This window comes from Gobio gobio (genome assembly GCF_949357685.1).
Source record: "Gobio gobio genome assembly, chromosome: 12".
Classification (NCBI taxonomy): Eukaryota; Metazoa; Chordata; class Actinopteri; order Cypriniformes; family Gobionidae; genus Gobio; species Gobio gobio.
The window spans coordinates 45,507,876-45,524,176 of NC_137105.1; the positions used below are offsets into that span (position 1 = coordinate 45,507,876).

General features: G+C 37.2%; 1 protein-coding gene across 1 annotated transcript in view; it reads left to right on the forward strand.

The window, feature by feature from the left end:
- fryl (furry homolog, like) overlaps positions 1 to 16,301 on the forward strand; it is a 143,537-nt gene that overhangs the window by 13,729 nt on the left and 113,507 nt on the right. Inside the window, exon 2 of the mRNA XM_079830584.1 lies at positions 14,271 to 14,346. The gene's annotated coding sequence lies outside the window, so the exon portion shown is untranslated. The remainder of the gene's footprint in view (positions 1 to 14,270; positions 14,347 to 16,301) is intronic.

Below are 16,301 nucleotides of genomic sequence, written 5' to 3' on the forward strand. Positions count from 1 at the left end.
GACAACGTATTACCTACACAAAAACAAGTAAATCAACGAATGGCTAAAGACCGCAGACCTCATCTCTCTCGCCCTCACGCTCTCTGCGCATAACGGTTTAAATGAACACACACACATTTTGAGAGCTGATCAAGAGTTTTGTGCAAGCAATTTAAGGTCGCGACTCTTGTCCCAAATATAGCAGGCTTCATTCAGTGATTGAAACAAATATTAATATAAGTTTTACAGAATATTATTGAACGCTCCGAGCGAGCTGTGCTTTGGTAAACATGGAACTTTTCCTTGACATGAAATGGTAAATAATCAAACCAGTGGAAGCAGTGCATTTATCCTTCATTCATGCAATATCTATTCAGTCAGTACCTCGGTTCCATTGCTTGACAGAACTCCCTGAAGCCTGCCCCATCCACGACACTGATCGCTCTCATGTCCTTACAAATGAACAAAATTAATTTCTCCGTTATGGCCTCTTGTCGTGTTGCAGACAGATAGCTTGTGGCGCGCGATGCAAAGTAAGGGTTGTCCAGTTTGCACATACAAATTAGTTGCTTATGTTTACAAAACGAGCCTACAAAAGCATAAAAAAGCCCGTTTAATAAAGAAAAGTTCACGAAACTAAGTGAAAACTCACTAAAGTGTTTAGTGAAATTAGGAAACATTTAGATATCATAAATTGAGTTGTATAAGTTAACGTTACATTTCTACATACATTTTGTTGTAATATAAGTAATATCAAAGTTTATTTTGATCTGTTTTACATGATTCTTTTGTAGTGTGGTTTTCGGTGAAGTGTACTAAAATAAATATCGTCACCTGTGTACATTAGCCCACTTCTTCTCGACGCTTTTCCTGATAGTTTATAGAACAATTACTCCGAGTCGCCATCTGTCGTTTCAATGAAAAGCACAACGGCGAGCGCGTCAAATATAAACACCTCGTCCGTTTGGGGAGGAGCGCGCGCAGTCAGCGGGGGCTCGCGCAGCGGAGACAGGCCAAAGTACACAAGGCTTCAGGCGCGCCCACTCGCAAAGCAGACAGCCACGCCTCTACTACCGCGGGCGTTTTTCCCCCCACATTTTTTTATTTATTCGAATATTAATTTTCACCTTCGAAATTCGTTTTTTAAAAACTATTCGTATATATATATTCGAATTTAGAATATTCGTTGACAGCCCTATAGCCTACATAACATTATAATGAGAACTAGGGGTTGCACCGATTAGTCGACTTTAATGATGCTTTAAGCTTGACGTCGACTAGTCGTTGGCCTATAGAGGGCCATTTCCTGACATGCAGGCAGCCAGGCTCTGTTTCCAACAGTTAAAAATTACAAAATAAATACATACTTAAAGAGCTCTCCACAAGACATGTTTGATTATACCATCTGGAAGCTCAAAATTGATCGGGAGAATGCACGCTTATTGTACAGGTCAGTTAATCACCGTTCTAAATGCGTGCTGCATTGTAACACACACATAGCTGGATTTGCGTCCTTTGCGCCGCGCGAAACCTTCAGACGCGCGTCAACGCGCCTTTCCATTGACTTAACATTGAAATCACTCGCGCCAGACGCTCTATTCGTGTTTGGCGTGAACGCCGCATTACACAGAACCATTAAGTAGCACAGAAATGCATCAACACTGTTCTGTGATGTATCACTAAAATAGCTTCGAAACTGAAAAGTTATATTATGATAACACTATTGTAATTAGGGATGGGCATTTCAAGCAAAAATTATATTCGAAGATCGCTGGGAATTATTCGATTTTTATTCGAAAATCGCAACTCCTCCCCTGCATGCACGCGTGTAAAGGCTACACACATAAACAGAGAGAGAGAGACCATTCACGCTCTCAAGGGTAGATCATCTCACCCATACGAGCCGACCATAGTGCGCAGCACTGATCACATGACGAGAAGACCGACAGGACCGTGGCGGAGGATTCATTGCGCAACAGAAGCGTCAGACAAATGTATATTTTAAAATGCACGTTCAGCCCCACCGCTCCCTATTCACAAAGTACGCACGAATGCGGAATTGAAAGTGAAATTAAACGCGAGCGCGCATTTAAGCGTGATTTCAATAACTTATCGCTGTTTGAAAGCGGCTCCATGAGGCATGCGAATATCTCCCAATATGAAAGCTATCTACTTGTTACTATCTCTTAGCTCTTTATCATGCTTGAAGAAAAAATTGGTCTCTATTTGCACTTTAAATATTGAGATAGTACTTTGATTATGGTTGCACTTATTGTTGGCACTTGATCTATGATCAATTTGTGGGAAGGAGTTCAGTTAGGCGGTCAAAAGTTATAGAAGCTCATAAATGATGTGCAGTTCTAAGGTCTGAAGAGACAATCAAAAAAAGAAAGAAGCCAGTCAGTTGAGTTTGTGGCTAAACCTTTTACAGTGCTTGAGTATTGTTGTCTTTTACGGCATATGATAAGTAGAAACTGAAATGACATTCATTACAAGATGAGTTAAAACATTTCAAATGCACAATTTTTCTAGTCATGTATTTCATCATTGAGGATTTCTTAAAAATACTGTGCAAAAGTCTCGTCTTGTTCTCGTGAGCCCAATCTCGTCTTCTCTCATGAGTCTCGTCACACCCCTAGTGCAATCACCTCCTTTTGTGCAGATCAGTGTTAATTTTGACAGCAATTTTTGATTTAGGTTTAGTCCTAGTCTTTTGACTAAAATGGCATTTAGTTTGAGTCATATTTTAGTCACCTGAATTGTTTTTAGGCCTGTCACGATAGTCAATATATCGACTTTTCACAGGATATATGGACATGACCTCGATCATTTTTGGTGACGCGATATATTGCCCATTATGTTTACGCAAAAATAAATGTCAAAGACATTTTGCCAATCGTGCTGCCTCTGTCATCTTGTCTGCTCTCCGAGGCGAACGTGGGGCTCGGGCAGCTCCTTCATACAGAGCGGACATCGACAGGCGTAAAAATGCGCCATTCGAGTCGTTATAGTGTTTTCCTGACAACTACAGACAGTTTGGAAGAATAAGTGGAAATGCACTCAGTTTCCGCAATCCACTGGTGCAAATATAAACATGACAGCACAAAATGGTGCACGCTTACAGCTAGTTTCTCACAGGACGCAGCAGTCGCGAGTGTCTAGTCGTTTTCATAGAGAACGTGTTTTTGCATTCCACTGCACTGTTTTTCCATGGAACCGGACACTCAAGTTAAAAAATTTTCAAAAATGCCCCAAGAAAAACAGAAACCTCAACAGGCTATATCTGACTGCTAAATCATTGTCATTTGAAAGTGTGCTGGCCTACTTGCATTATTATGCTGTTATATTATGATTATATATTCAGTAGTATAAAATGGTCTTAAAATGACAATAATATTGCATATCGCAATTTTTGCTGGGGTAATATATCGCACAACTAAAAGTAGATATCGCGACAGGCTTAAATTTAGTCTAGTTTTAGTCGACTAAATCTACAGTAGATTTAGTCAACAAAAATCGAATGAGTTTAGTTAAATTGTAATGAATTCATTGAGCATTTAAGCGTTACATAACCGACTTGAATACATGTCAAAACGGACATTTTGACATAACTGTGTTTTTGACCGCTCGAGCACAAAAATACACGAATGGAGATCAATTCACTTTTTTTGTTTGTTTTTAAAAAAAAAAAACTCTAATTTTTATAATTTTGTATTTCTGTTTTAGTTGGTATATCAGGTTAAGCTAAAGCTTTAAATAAGTTTATTATTTAAATACGTTAACATTTAATTTCAAGTAATGAATATTTTTTTAATGGTTTTAGTTAGGGCTGGGCGATATGGCCAAAAATGTATTTAGATAAAATCTTTTCATATCAGTCGATATCGAAAATTATCACGATAAATGTCAAATATTTCTTTCTTTCAAATTTAAAGGCAGATTTTTGCTCCTAAGTGAAGGTTGTACAAACCAGACTGTTAATTGTGGTTTTAAACTACTCTTTATTGTCAGAATATGACAAACACTACAAATTGACAAATTACTTACACTTTTCCAGTCATTTTTCCTTAACAAAATAAATTTCTTAATATAAAAAATGAATGTTTTAGTTTCTGCATGTTCTAATAGGTGATATTGTTTCTAGTCATGAAACAGGTTTGTGTTGCCTGACTTTGGCATATATCTTCAGCTGCAGTTTTAATAATATTACATGTTTTGTCTCTTAGAAATGCACATTTAACAGTGAGTTGGCAGTAGTAGTAGCTTGAGTTAGGAGGATGCAGATGTACATTTATGTGCATTAACAAAAACACGGACATCTGTAAAAATTGTAACAACCTCATTTTTATTTGGTAAAATATATTATGACGGATTTTTATTAAAATTAAGCATTGGTCTTCCATTGTATCATAGATTTAGATCATGATAACCACAGTTAAAACCTCCCTTGGTAAAATGTATCTATATGGTTTATATGGTATTTGTATGAAAAACAGTAGACCTAGTCTAAAAACATTTAGCATAAAAGCACAAATTCTATAGCTCAATCACAAAAAAATACCGTAATAATATTCCATTACTCCTTTAATACATTTAATACATGTCTACATTAATAATATAATATAATTCTATATGAATATCCCACATTTCTGCCGCAGTACCATGCGGTGCAGTTAGTGTTACATCAGTAAATTCATGGTAAATTATGGATAAGATGAAAAAGCCTTCTGACTGTATCATTGCACACAGTGTTTCTCCTGTTTGTCAGCGCTGTTACATCTGGCATTAAACTACGCTCTTTTGGATCTCACAACACGCTTTAGAGTTTGCGTGACTGTTCAGAGTGGATCTCTTCTAGTGAACTCGCGCTGAGTGAGCGCTCTACCGTTTGGACTTTAACCAGAGCGGATACGGTCTGTGTGACGCGGTTCAAATGAGTAACAATTCGTGCTACCTTTTATCAACTAATTCATCGTATTTGGATGATGACTCAAGGTTAGTTTCACTTTTGAATTAACATTTGTCGCCGCATCCACTCATTTCCACTTGTGTACTTTTTATTGTGCACGTTAAAAGCTGCAAGCTGACTGGCTCTGACTGGCTGTTGTCGCGTTTATTGCTTTTGCGCAATTGGGTAATCTATATTGAGTAAAAATGTCCAGAGCTTATCATCGTTATCGACATTAATTTTATCGCGATTCGATATGATATCGTTTATCGCCCCAGCCCTAGTTTTAGTTAACTAATATAACCCTGGTACTTTATTGAATAATATGTGTCAAATACTGGTCTTTCCTCCTGACTATGAATTAAATGGGAATTAAATTAAATACAGTTTATTGTGTAACCAAAAACGTATATATAATGCGTGACTTTTAATTATAAACAAGCTCGAAATGCACCGTGACTCTTATTTTGAAATGTATGCACCTTACTATTGCAGTTGCAGCTTCTCTTTCAAGTTCAGATGAGGGAGATAAAATATGCATTGTTACAAACATCTAAAACATATTACTATATAAACATCATAAAGTAAACATTGTCATAGTTCATCAGCATTAGTTCTCGTTTTTATTTGTTGACGAAAATGACAGTAGATTTTCGTCATAGTTTTTGGTCATCCAAAACTGGTCGTTGACAAATGATGACGAAATTTTTCGTCAACAAAATTAACATGGTGCAGATGTAATTTGTAATATTACTATTGTTGTATCTGTTTAATCTCATATAGGATGCGTTTGGTTGAGTTTATTTACTCGCTTGGGATGTCCTTCAGTTCATTCACTCTTCAGCTTCAGCTCCAACGCCAATGTCTGACATTATTGACTATGATTGGGTTATTTGAGACAGTCATGTTTCTTTTTCAAAAACATTGATGATATTATTAATAATCTAGCAGTGTTTTTTTCCTCATATTTTTTCAACAGTATGCTTGTGTTTTAATTAAAATGTTTTCTCGCCATGGCTGCAGGGATGTCTGAAATCATTTGATAAAGCTGAAAATACAGTTTGATGTGCAAGATGCGCGGCGCTAATCTGCCATATACTGTACATAACATTATAACGATAACACTACAAAATGTTGACAATGCTTTTTGCTTTAGTTCCCTGTGTTTCAGCGCGTTGTTACAGGAATAGCACATCTACAACAGGAGTTTTCTGCTTTCTGGCTGCACATAATGTTCAAGTTCACTTGCATTTGCTTCCTTTTCTGCAGATACAAGTTGTAATGTTACGTTTATGTTGTGTTTCTAGGATATCCAATTAATCTCATATAGAACAAGCTTCAGTTTACTGGTGTTCATTCACTCTTCAGCTTCACCTCATGCAGCTGTTCCTTTTAGATGAAAACATTGATGCATTATTGATCATTTAGCAGTGTTATTTTTCTAGGCATATTTTCATATTTTGTAGGGCTGTCGTGATTCCTCAATTAAATTTGAGTACTCGATTTGAAAAAATTCTCGATTTCAATTTAACTGTGTCGATTAACCCTAACAATAGCTGAAGTGCAGGGCCGTGCAGAGAGTTCTTCAGGGGCAGGGGCTCAAATGTAAAAAAGGGGCAATATATATATATATCCTTATGCTCATCAAGCCTAAATTTATTTAATCAAAAATACAGAAAAAACAGTAGCCTATTATTGTGAAATATTATTACATTATGTTCTTTTTAACTTTTTATTAATCCAACAATCTTGAAAAAAGTATCACAGTTTCCATCATTGACATTAAATCCGAATATTAGAATGATTTCTGAATGATCATGTGACACTATGCAGAAAATCCAGCTGTGATCAAAAAAATAAATTATATTTTAAATTATTTTAAAATAGAAAACCATTATTTTAATATATTTCACAATATTGCTGTTTTTTTATCAAATAAATGCAGGCTTGAAGAACATAAGAGACTTCATAATGCAGCATAATATTCAAAAATGTTAACGTTAATATAATAAAGTCCTTTCACGTAACCATTTCGCCAGCCTACACTTCACATAAAGGCCTGTAGGTGCCGGTGGCACTTGGTTTTTTTAACTTTGATAGTTTCATGAAATAGTAAACGGTGTATCAATATAGGCTACATAAATACAAGTGAATTTAACACTACTTACCATTAATGCGACTTTTGCTGCTGCATGGTTTTGTGCAGGGATTTGTTTGTTGTCAGTTAAAATCCATTTTGTCAGTGATTATTAAAATTAATAAAATGAGACAAACCGCAGGAAATCGTTCCACAAACGTTAGTTCGTCTGTCCATGTCATTTTTAACCGATTTATGAATAAGATCAGAAAATTACCGCTTCACATCGCCTGCCAGATCACGATTGGTTGGTGTATATACACTAACAAACGGGCATTGGTGATTGTGTAATACTTTAAAATATATAATATATAGATGTGTAATTAAATCAACACATTAGCTCTGATTATGGATGAAAAAAAAAATATTGGTTTACTTTTTCCCCGTAAGGCCACACACTCTCTGAAAGGACCATATTTGGCTCGAGAGCCGTTTCCGAACAGAGGAAAATCAGCTGTCAATCAAAACGCACGCAACCCATAGCAACGCGTTATAGCAACGCCTGAACAGAAATTGTCCGACTTTTGAGCCGTCCGTTACTATTGTATACATTGTCATGTTATAATAATCACATTTATTTCCTTTTATTGACCACGATATTATCATTGATATTTGTCTGAGAGGGGCACTTTTGATTCATTTTGAAAAAGGGCAGGGGCTCGAGCACCCAAAGCCCCCCCCTCTGCACGTGCCTGCTGAAGTGGCACATTCCATGGACCGGGATCCATGAACCACATTATTAGACCGTTTTCTTAAGCTGCACAATATAAAATATTTAAATATTATAGCATTGTGCTATTTTGAATTCACAAAGGCTGCAATTCAGTTAAATAAATATATATGCACTGCAGATTTAATATATATGCACTTTATTTATTTGCATGCATGTAGGTTATGTGTCTCAGAGCGGCTCCGTTCACAGTAAATGCTGCTGCACACAAACTGTGTTTTTCCACACAAATCATGTATGTGTGTGGAGCGCGTCTCAACCCTCTGTATAAGCTGTGAGTTTGGGTTGCTTATCTGGGAAAGCAATGTGCACCATTTGATCAGATTTGTTCTGTCAGGTAAATAATTTATAAACCTATGCCAACACAGCCGAATACATCAATATGTTTCTAAATATGCAAACTGTTCATTGCAATTTCAAAATAAAAGTTTAAACCTTCGCTTTGAGTTTGCAATGTTTTGATGTCCACATATTTTGTTCACTAGTACCCAACAGCTATGTTTCCATCCAAAGTTGCAATTTGCAAATTTAACTTAAGAGCAAAATGGGAATATTGCATAAAACATTTGTGAATAGAGCAGCGTTTCCGACCAGTAAGTCGAAGAGAACAAAATCTAGGGCTGGGCGGTATATTGAGTTTGAACGATATATCGAAATATATTTTTTAGTATCGATATGGAATGAGGCAAATTGAAAAATGGCAGAGGACGCAGGAGAGGATGAGCATCATTTTTAGATTTTAATGTTACAATGTTAGAATGTAATGTGATTTTAAACCCCCTTTTTGCACAATATATTGCATGGCCTACATTAAATTCACTATATTTTTTTTATCCAAATAGAAAAACATAGAAAATACTGAGATGTATTGTATAGGGCTGCCACTAACAACTATTTTTATATTGATTAATTTATCGATTAATCTATCGACTAATTTATCACAATAATTTTCAAAAATTTTACTTAAAAACATTTAATTTAACTTGCAACGTTGGCCTTCAGTAGTGTACTATAAAACAAGTATAAATGTAAACAAGCCCTTGACAAAATGTAAAACTAAAAGAGTAAAAATGTAAAAAGGTACAAATTTGCTAACCAACATAACAAAAAAAAGATAATATCAGCAAATACGTTTTATATAGAATAGTGTTGTCACGATACCAAAATTATGACTTCGATACGATACCAGACTAAAATACCTCAATACCGATACTGAATCGATACCATGGCAAAAAACTGTAAAAGTAATTGAATAATATGACAGAACTTACTATTCATTGTTTTATCATTGTTTTAGGGTTAAAAAAAAAAAAAACCTAAAAACCGACATGTTCCTGCCCTGCCCTGCTTCACACAGAATATTAGGTCCGGCCCTTTAAGAGCTGCACGGAACATGTGCATTTTTACATATTTTTTAACATTCAAACCCAATAATCTCAGCGAAACTCGCGTCGCGATTGATCTGTCTTTTTCCTGAGCTGCGCGTATATATTCGACTGTTCTGCTTCCATTGTTTAGTGAACGGTGGAAGCGGAGCTCACACACACGTCTTCACTCCTGCTGTCACACATTGACGCAAATTAAGAAATACTGCTCTTATTAGAGTGCTGTCATTTTTAAAGTACCGGTACTAATACAATTGCATATCATACCCAACTTACCCAGTCGACTAAAAATATTGACGTCGACTAATTAACAGCGTTGACGCAGTCGATTGAATCGACCAATCACAACTGGCCTAGTATTGTATATCGCCATACATAGATACGATTTTTTGGCTGTATCGCCCAGCCCTAACAAAATATTCACTTCCCGATAAACTGGTGCTAAATATCAGGCAGAAAAGTAGGAGAAGCCACTGTATATAACATTTTTCGTATATAATAAGTTACTTGCGTCTCAGAGTGTGCGGATGAAACACAATAAACGCATTTCGGAGGCAGATGCTTGCTGTTTGTGAACGTTGTGTAAGACAGTTCTGGAAGGTAGGCCTAATTTATACCAAACCACTTTGACGACAGACTTTGCTCAGGCTTTTCAAAACAACCAAAACAGCATTTCAGATGCTGCGCAATGAGATCAGTCCGCTGGTTAGTCCAGTTATGCTGTCCCATCGCGTCACATGACTTTTTGATGCAAGTTTATTTGGTATATGTGTTTCCATCGTTTGTAGTTTATGCACGTTTTCTTATGAGTTTTTTTTAATGTGCAGTTTTAGAATTTATGCGCATCTTGGCGTTTCCATCCAGCAGTTTTTTTTTATGCGATATCCCAAAATGCGCATAAAAATAGGTGGACGGTAGCATAGCTACTGTGACCTGGAAGAGAGCTACAAGGATTAGAGTGGCATTTGACACAAGGAAATAAAAGCACCAACTTCCAAACTGGTATATTGTGGTTATGTGTATGTCTAGTAGTCAAAAGGTGAGGATGAATACACTTAATTTTAGGTGTCACTGTTGTTCTGTGGTGTGGTGTGTGTGTGTGTGTGTGTGTGTGTTCTTTTCTTCAAGTTAACTCTGCTCTGGACACTCGGCCTTTCCTCTGTTACTGCTTGGCTTCAAGCTCTGGCCCTTGGCCTTGCCAAAGAAAACAAGCCCCTCCTTGTCCTGGGAAAGTAGCTCTTTGTGCCTGTTTTCTGTTTGGGTTGTTATCACTCATTAAAACTGTTATCACTCATAAAAACTGTTATCACTCATAAAAAGAAAAAGAAAATTGTATGTAAATGTAAGTGAGAGACGTGAATGCTCGTGTGAAAATATTTGGGGCATTTTTTTAAAAATGTCTGTATATACGTTTTTTTTAAAGGTGAAGCTTGGTGAGTGTTTAGTTCTATTTTTTTTGTGACTGTTTGGGTGTAACAGGAAGTTAGATGAACTATTCGTATCTTTCGTGTGGCCTAAGAAGGGGAACATTGGTTGTGAATATGTGTGTATGTGTCGTTGTACTCGGCTGACAGTAGCTGCTGCAGCCTGTTCTCTCTGATCATCTGCTTCAGGAAGTACATAATATAAAGGAATAATTGATTATTCAGATTAAACTAAGTTAAAAAGTTATGGCATCTTTTAGTGATTCACATTTTATTGGTACTAGGGCTGTGACGGATCGTTGCTGACCCCCTCCCACAGTTCGGCATGCATGTGACTCGGATTAATTGCAAAGTTTAACCATCATGGAGTGAAAGTTTATAATTTGTTGCGATGCGATGTTGTCTAGTCTACACTGACTGGATGCGGCGCTACACGACAAATCCCTGACAGTAAACATATACCTTATTCTATTTATGGCGCGCTCGCGATATTTGTCATAGGAAGGACAAATAGATTTGCGATGGTCACTTTGTTAGACAGCTTCTAGCTGTTGTGGCACGGCGCGATGCGACGCATCAACAGTCGCGCCCGGTGTAGACACTGTGTAAGTCTTGTTAATTTAAACATCCAAGCGCAAGAACACGTGAAAGAGAACTCAATACTCGCTTGTGGTTTTCTCAGTGCACAGAGAGCCGCACTGCAGATAGCACATACACACCAAACTGAGTTATTTTGTGTGTCCTTGGGCTTGAACAGACACATACCCATAAAATGATCTCAAAATACCTTTCATGGCAAGTTTTCTTCTCATTAGGGGTGCTCAGATCAGGATTTTTGCAGCCGGTACTGACTACCGATTTCTTGTCATCATGATTGGCCGATAACAATCCCGATATTCAAGCTTTATATGAGATATGTAATGATTAGTCAATGACTGTCAATGATTTCATGTGATTTCAAGTGGCATACTTTGATTTCAAGTGGTAATGCCTTATAACAAGTAAAAACAAACAAAAAAAACAAGGCATTATTATCAAGTACATGGTCCCGTTTGATAGAAAACCTTTCAAATTTTGAAGAGAATTTATTTTCTTATGAAAATCCCCCCCAAAAGTGATGCAATTTATTGATTTATTTTGTTTGTTATTATTCATGCTTGAAATGATAACTTTTAGAAAATTTATATGAAATGGAAAATATATTTACAGCGTTTGGAAACATGGCAGCCTTTTTATCAAAAGTCCAATAACCTCTCCAAATGAGTGTTTTACTGAACAAAAGAACTACTTGCATGTGTAAACACCACAAAGTATAAAATATTTATTATTACATACAATTAGTAACAAGTAATAAGATCTTGGTTGATGATTGGCGATCTTCCAGTGCTTTTTCAGCTTTGTGGCGCACAATAAATCAAGTTCTGTCAATCTGAGCGATCAATCCAATCCAAGCTCCAGCTGTAATGCTGCGTTCACACCAAATGCGAATGGAGCATCAAAATCGTGTCTACCACGTCTAGTTGGACGCTTGAACATTTTGAATCCATTCGCGCATCCACAGTGCATCCTCATTTTTTTGCTATTCTATTCTTAGGCGACAGGAACAGCAAGAGGTTAAGGAGAAAAAAAACTATTTTTTAATAGCTATACTCTTTCTTTCTTTTACTTAAAATAATTGAAAAACCTTACTTAAACTTAAAACTTTACTAAAAAAAAAAAAAAAAACCTTGTACACATTCCTACTGTATTGTAAAATACAAAATAAATATATATAAAGATTTACACTGGCAGCTCAGAGCTGTACAGCAGCATTTAAGTATGAAATTGAATTAATAAATGTAAAAATAAAACACTACATAGACTTCACTATAAAATATACACTGATTCTTATTAAAGCTACTGTATTAGTTTTTCAGTCTAGAGCAATGAGTGATTTTCTCTTTGTCTTTTGTTGTTGTATTAACATTAAAGGGATAGAAAAAAACGCAATTCACAAGCGTGTATTGAACCGTGAATGCCGTCTCATGTTTAACCACTACAGAGACATCCGAGCCAGCGGCAGACGGCAGAAGGACTGGCCGAGGAAAGGCTGCTCTCGCCGGGGTTAATGAGCGCTGGGCGCCCGGTGATCGCCTGGATCTCACAACTCCACAAACGCAACATCATTTTTTTAAATATACGCTCTCTTTATAAATAAACCACAGATTTGAGCTTTAGACAACTACATTCTCACCTGAAAAAGTCTTAAAACTACATTTTGTGACACAATAGTTGTATTTTTTAATTATGCAGGGTTTCTCATCACATCACTTTACCACGTGACAGCAGCTAGCAGGCTCCTGATTGGTTAACGCGGCGCAAATTGACTCCAAAGTAAAAACAATTCAGGGTCGGGCGTCAGACACTAATTCGCTTCAAACGCTTGAATGCACAAAAAGCACCACTAGCGCATCAACGTCAACGCGCCTTTCCATTGACTTAACATTGAAATCACTCGCTCCTGACGCTCTATTCGCGTTTGGTGTGAACGCAGCATAAAACTGATTGGTCTCAACACATCGTCCCTACCCACCATACAAGAGATCCAGTTTCCATTGGATGAACTTTCAAATGAGGTTGGAAAACACTGTGTCATGATCGCGATGCGATCGGATCACGGAAGTCCTATAGCTTTAACCAAGAAGCATGTCACTCCGTCAGGAGATCTACGCACCATGTTACGTTATGTTTACGTCATTTAAATCGAGACAGCCGGCTCTAAATAAAGATGTCATTTTTGTGCGATTTCAAAATACAAAGTTACAAAGCATAATGTGGCGCACAAGCCTTATCTATATACTGTTTACAAGCGCGTCTGCAGTTACTTTTTACAGTTTTACGTCATCAGTTTGTGATTGGCCAAATTTAGTGGATGTGATTATAGGCCGATACTGCATGTGTGAGTGTGACTGCAGATTCTCCACGAGATAGTTTCACTAACACATAATGGGCTTTAAAAGACAGTCGGAGAGAAAAAGCACAAGTTGTTTCTCTTGGGTTTGCTGTGTGGTCTGTGTTTGGCTCTTTTGATGCGCAGTGTAAATACGCACATTTATCCGCCCCTGTGATTGAGCTGCGGTGTCATTGAGCGCAGCAAGAGCCCTGAGTAGTAATTATAGCTAATGAGACGCAGGTAGTCTGCCTAACACTTAACACTCCTATAAATAAGTCTTTGGCAGCCCATATGGTTAAACACAGCTAAAACAAAAGCTGTGGTGGCGGACCTTTCTGTGCTTGTGTGTAGGGGATAGTGTGCAACCGGGTTTACATAACCCCCGTTTGGATGAATGAATGAATGACTACGTGTAGGGAGGGATGGCAGAAGATAATCTGTAGCTTACCGCCTAGGAAGAGTCCTGCAATCCTGGCTTCGTTTCAGTCAGATGCCGCCAGACCTGGTTTGGGCGGCCCATCGCCCTCAAGCACACATTTTATAAGTTTGAGAGGAAAAGACAGGAATGCAGGGTCCATTTTCATATGTCTATGATAACTGTACTGTAATTGTAGTACACTACAAACCCACTTGCTCAAATGTACATGTTTCTGATCCCTTTATGCTGGTTGAATATTTTTCCTGCTCATTTGCTGCCTAATGAACCTATGCAACATTTTTTTTTTTTCTCCTCAGATTGACGTGACCCGACCTTGCTGCCCCACCACTCAGTTTGACACAACCCTCCCTCCCTAAGCTCTATGGCCCTCGGGTATGTCTGCCACACTTTTCTTCTGGTTTTGTGTCTGCTGACTGTATATTTTGTGTACTTGGGCTACTATTAACCTCACAATAATTAAAAAAAACTACAAATAATATTAAACCTGAATCCATTTCAAATCTCATAACTTGACAAAGTGCATGATTCAACAACTGCGTTTGAAACAGGATATGCGGTTGGTTACACATGCTGGGAGTTTTTTGCGGACGGTGGAGTAGAATCATGTTGACTAAAGTCAAAATTGCTGTGTGAAAAAAAAGTGTTTCTATTACATCATACTGCTTTATGGATTGCTTCATTGAAAAACACAATCATCTTGAGTTTGTGTAAAAAGTCTTGCTGTTAAGAGCAGGAAAAAGCTCTTATTTCTGAATAATCAAAGACCGGTAGCCACAGTGGAGGGTTTCTGTGGTCATCATTAGTCAAATGTGAGTCACTGGCTCGAGAACTGGTGGTCATAGAGGTTTGGGTTCTGTGGCATTAAGGTCTGCAGGTTTGACCCCGGGTAGTGACACCCCATTTGCTGGAGTTAATAGACCTTATTTACAGCAGCGGCATCTTTGATGGTATGAATTAGGGCTGGGCGGTATATCAAGTTTGTACAATATATCAATATATTTTTTAGAAACGATATGGAATGAGGCAATACCGTTTATTTCGGTATACAGTAGTTTGATATGAACGCATCTGAAAAATAGCGGAGAATAAGCTGATGAAGGGAAAGTGCATGGTACAATTTGTCCTCAACATGACACATGCTTTATATTAAGGGCTTCAAAATAACTGGAAAGATAATTAACATGTATAGTTTAAAGCAGCTTGTCCTGTCAGATGCTCTGAGAGATACTTGTGCTGACAGACAGACAGACAAATACTCGCTGTGTTTAATGCGTTTGAGATGTGGTGCTTTGCTCAGTGCATAACTTACATTTCACAGGTATATTCTCTATCTGTAAATGTTAGAAAGTCATGCAAATATGTCCATTTTGCTGTCCGGAGAGGACGAGCCTGCTGCAAGTGAATCTCCGCTAAAATTCAGGCTTCCGTGAATGAGCACCACCTCGTGGATGTTGCCAAATAGAAAAGAAATGCAATAATTCTGATTAAAATATACATATTTCTAAAATATTTGTTGTTCGACAATAAATGTGCCTCACGTGGAATTTTAAACCTACAAGTAAGCAGTGTTGGGGAAAGTTACTTTGAGAAGTAATGCATTACAATATTGCGTTACTCCCTTAAAAAGTACTAATTGAGTTACTTAGTTACTTTTTAAGAAAAGTAATGAGTTGCGTTACTTTTGCGTTACTTTTTCTCACCTGGTCTGGGCTAAGTTCTATTTTTGTGCAAATGTAAAGACCTCTTCATACCAAAATTGAAATAATAAGCCTCAGGCTGAGGTAAAAATGCAAATTCACGCATGAACAGTAGAGGGCGCAGCTCTGCTGTGCTGTGCTGCCATAATGGAAGAATAGGACGTTTTACCAATAAAAACAAAAAATCTAGGCTTAACTCATTATGCTCATGGCTTAACTGATTCATCAAAGGTCAGCAGCATGACATTGGTCAATAAAGTGAGATTTAATGCATAAAAATATTTGTTTTATTTAACATTTAATTATTGGAGGTTTGTATAGTACTCTGATTTTTGCATTTGACTGATTTTATTAATTTTGAGGAGCACTGAATCTTTACTGTGCAAGTGAGATGAATAAATGCTCACATTTAGTCTAGAACTACAATAATCCTCATGTTCACACTCTACGCCTCTGCACTAACTCTCAACATGGGGACAGGAGAGCTGTCAGTCAAATAAATGTAAAAAGGTAACTTGCGTTACTTTTTTGCAAAAGTAACTCCGATATTTTGTTGTGATTTTGAAAAGTAATGCGTTACTTAACTAGTTATTTGAATAAGTAATCTGATTACGTAACTCAAGTTACTTG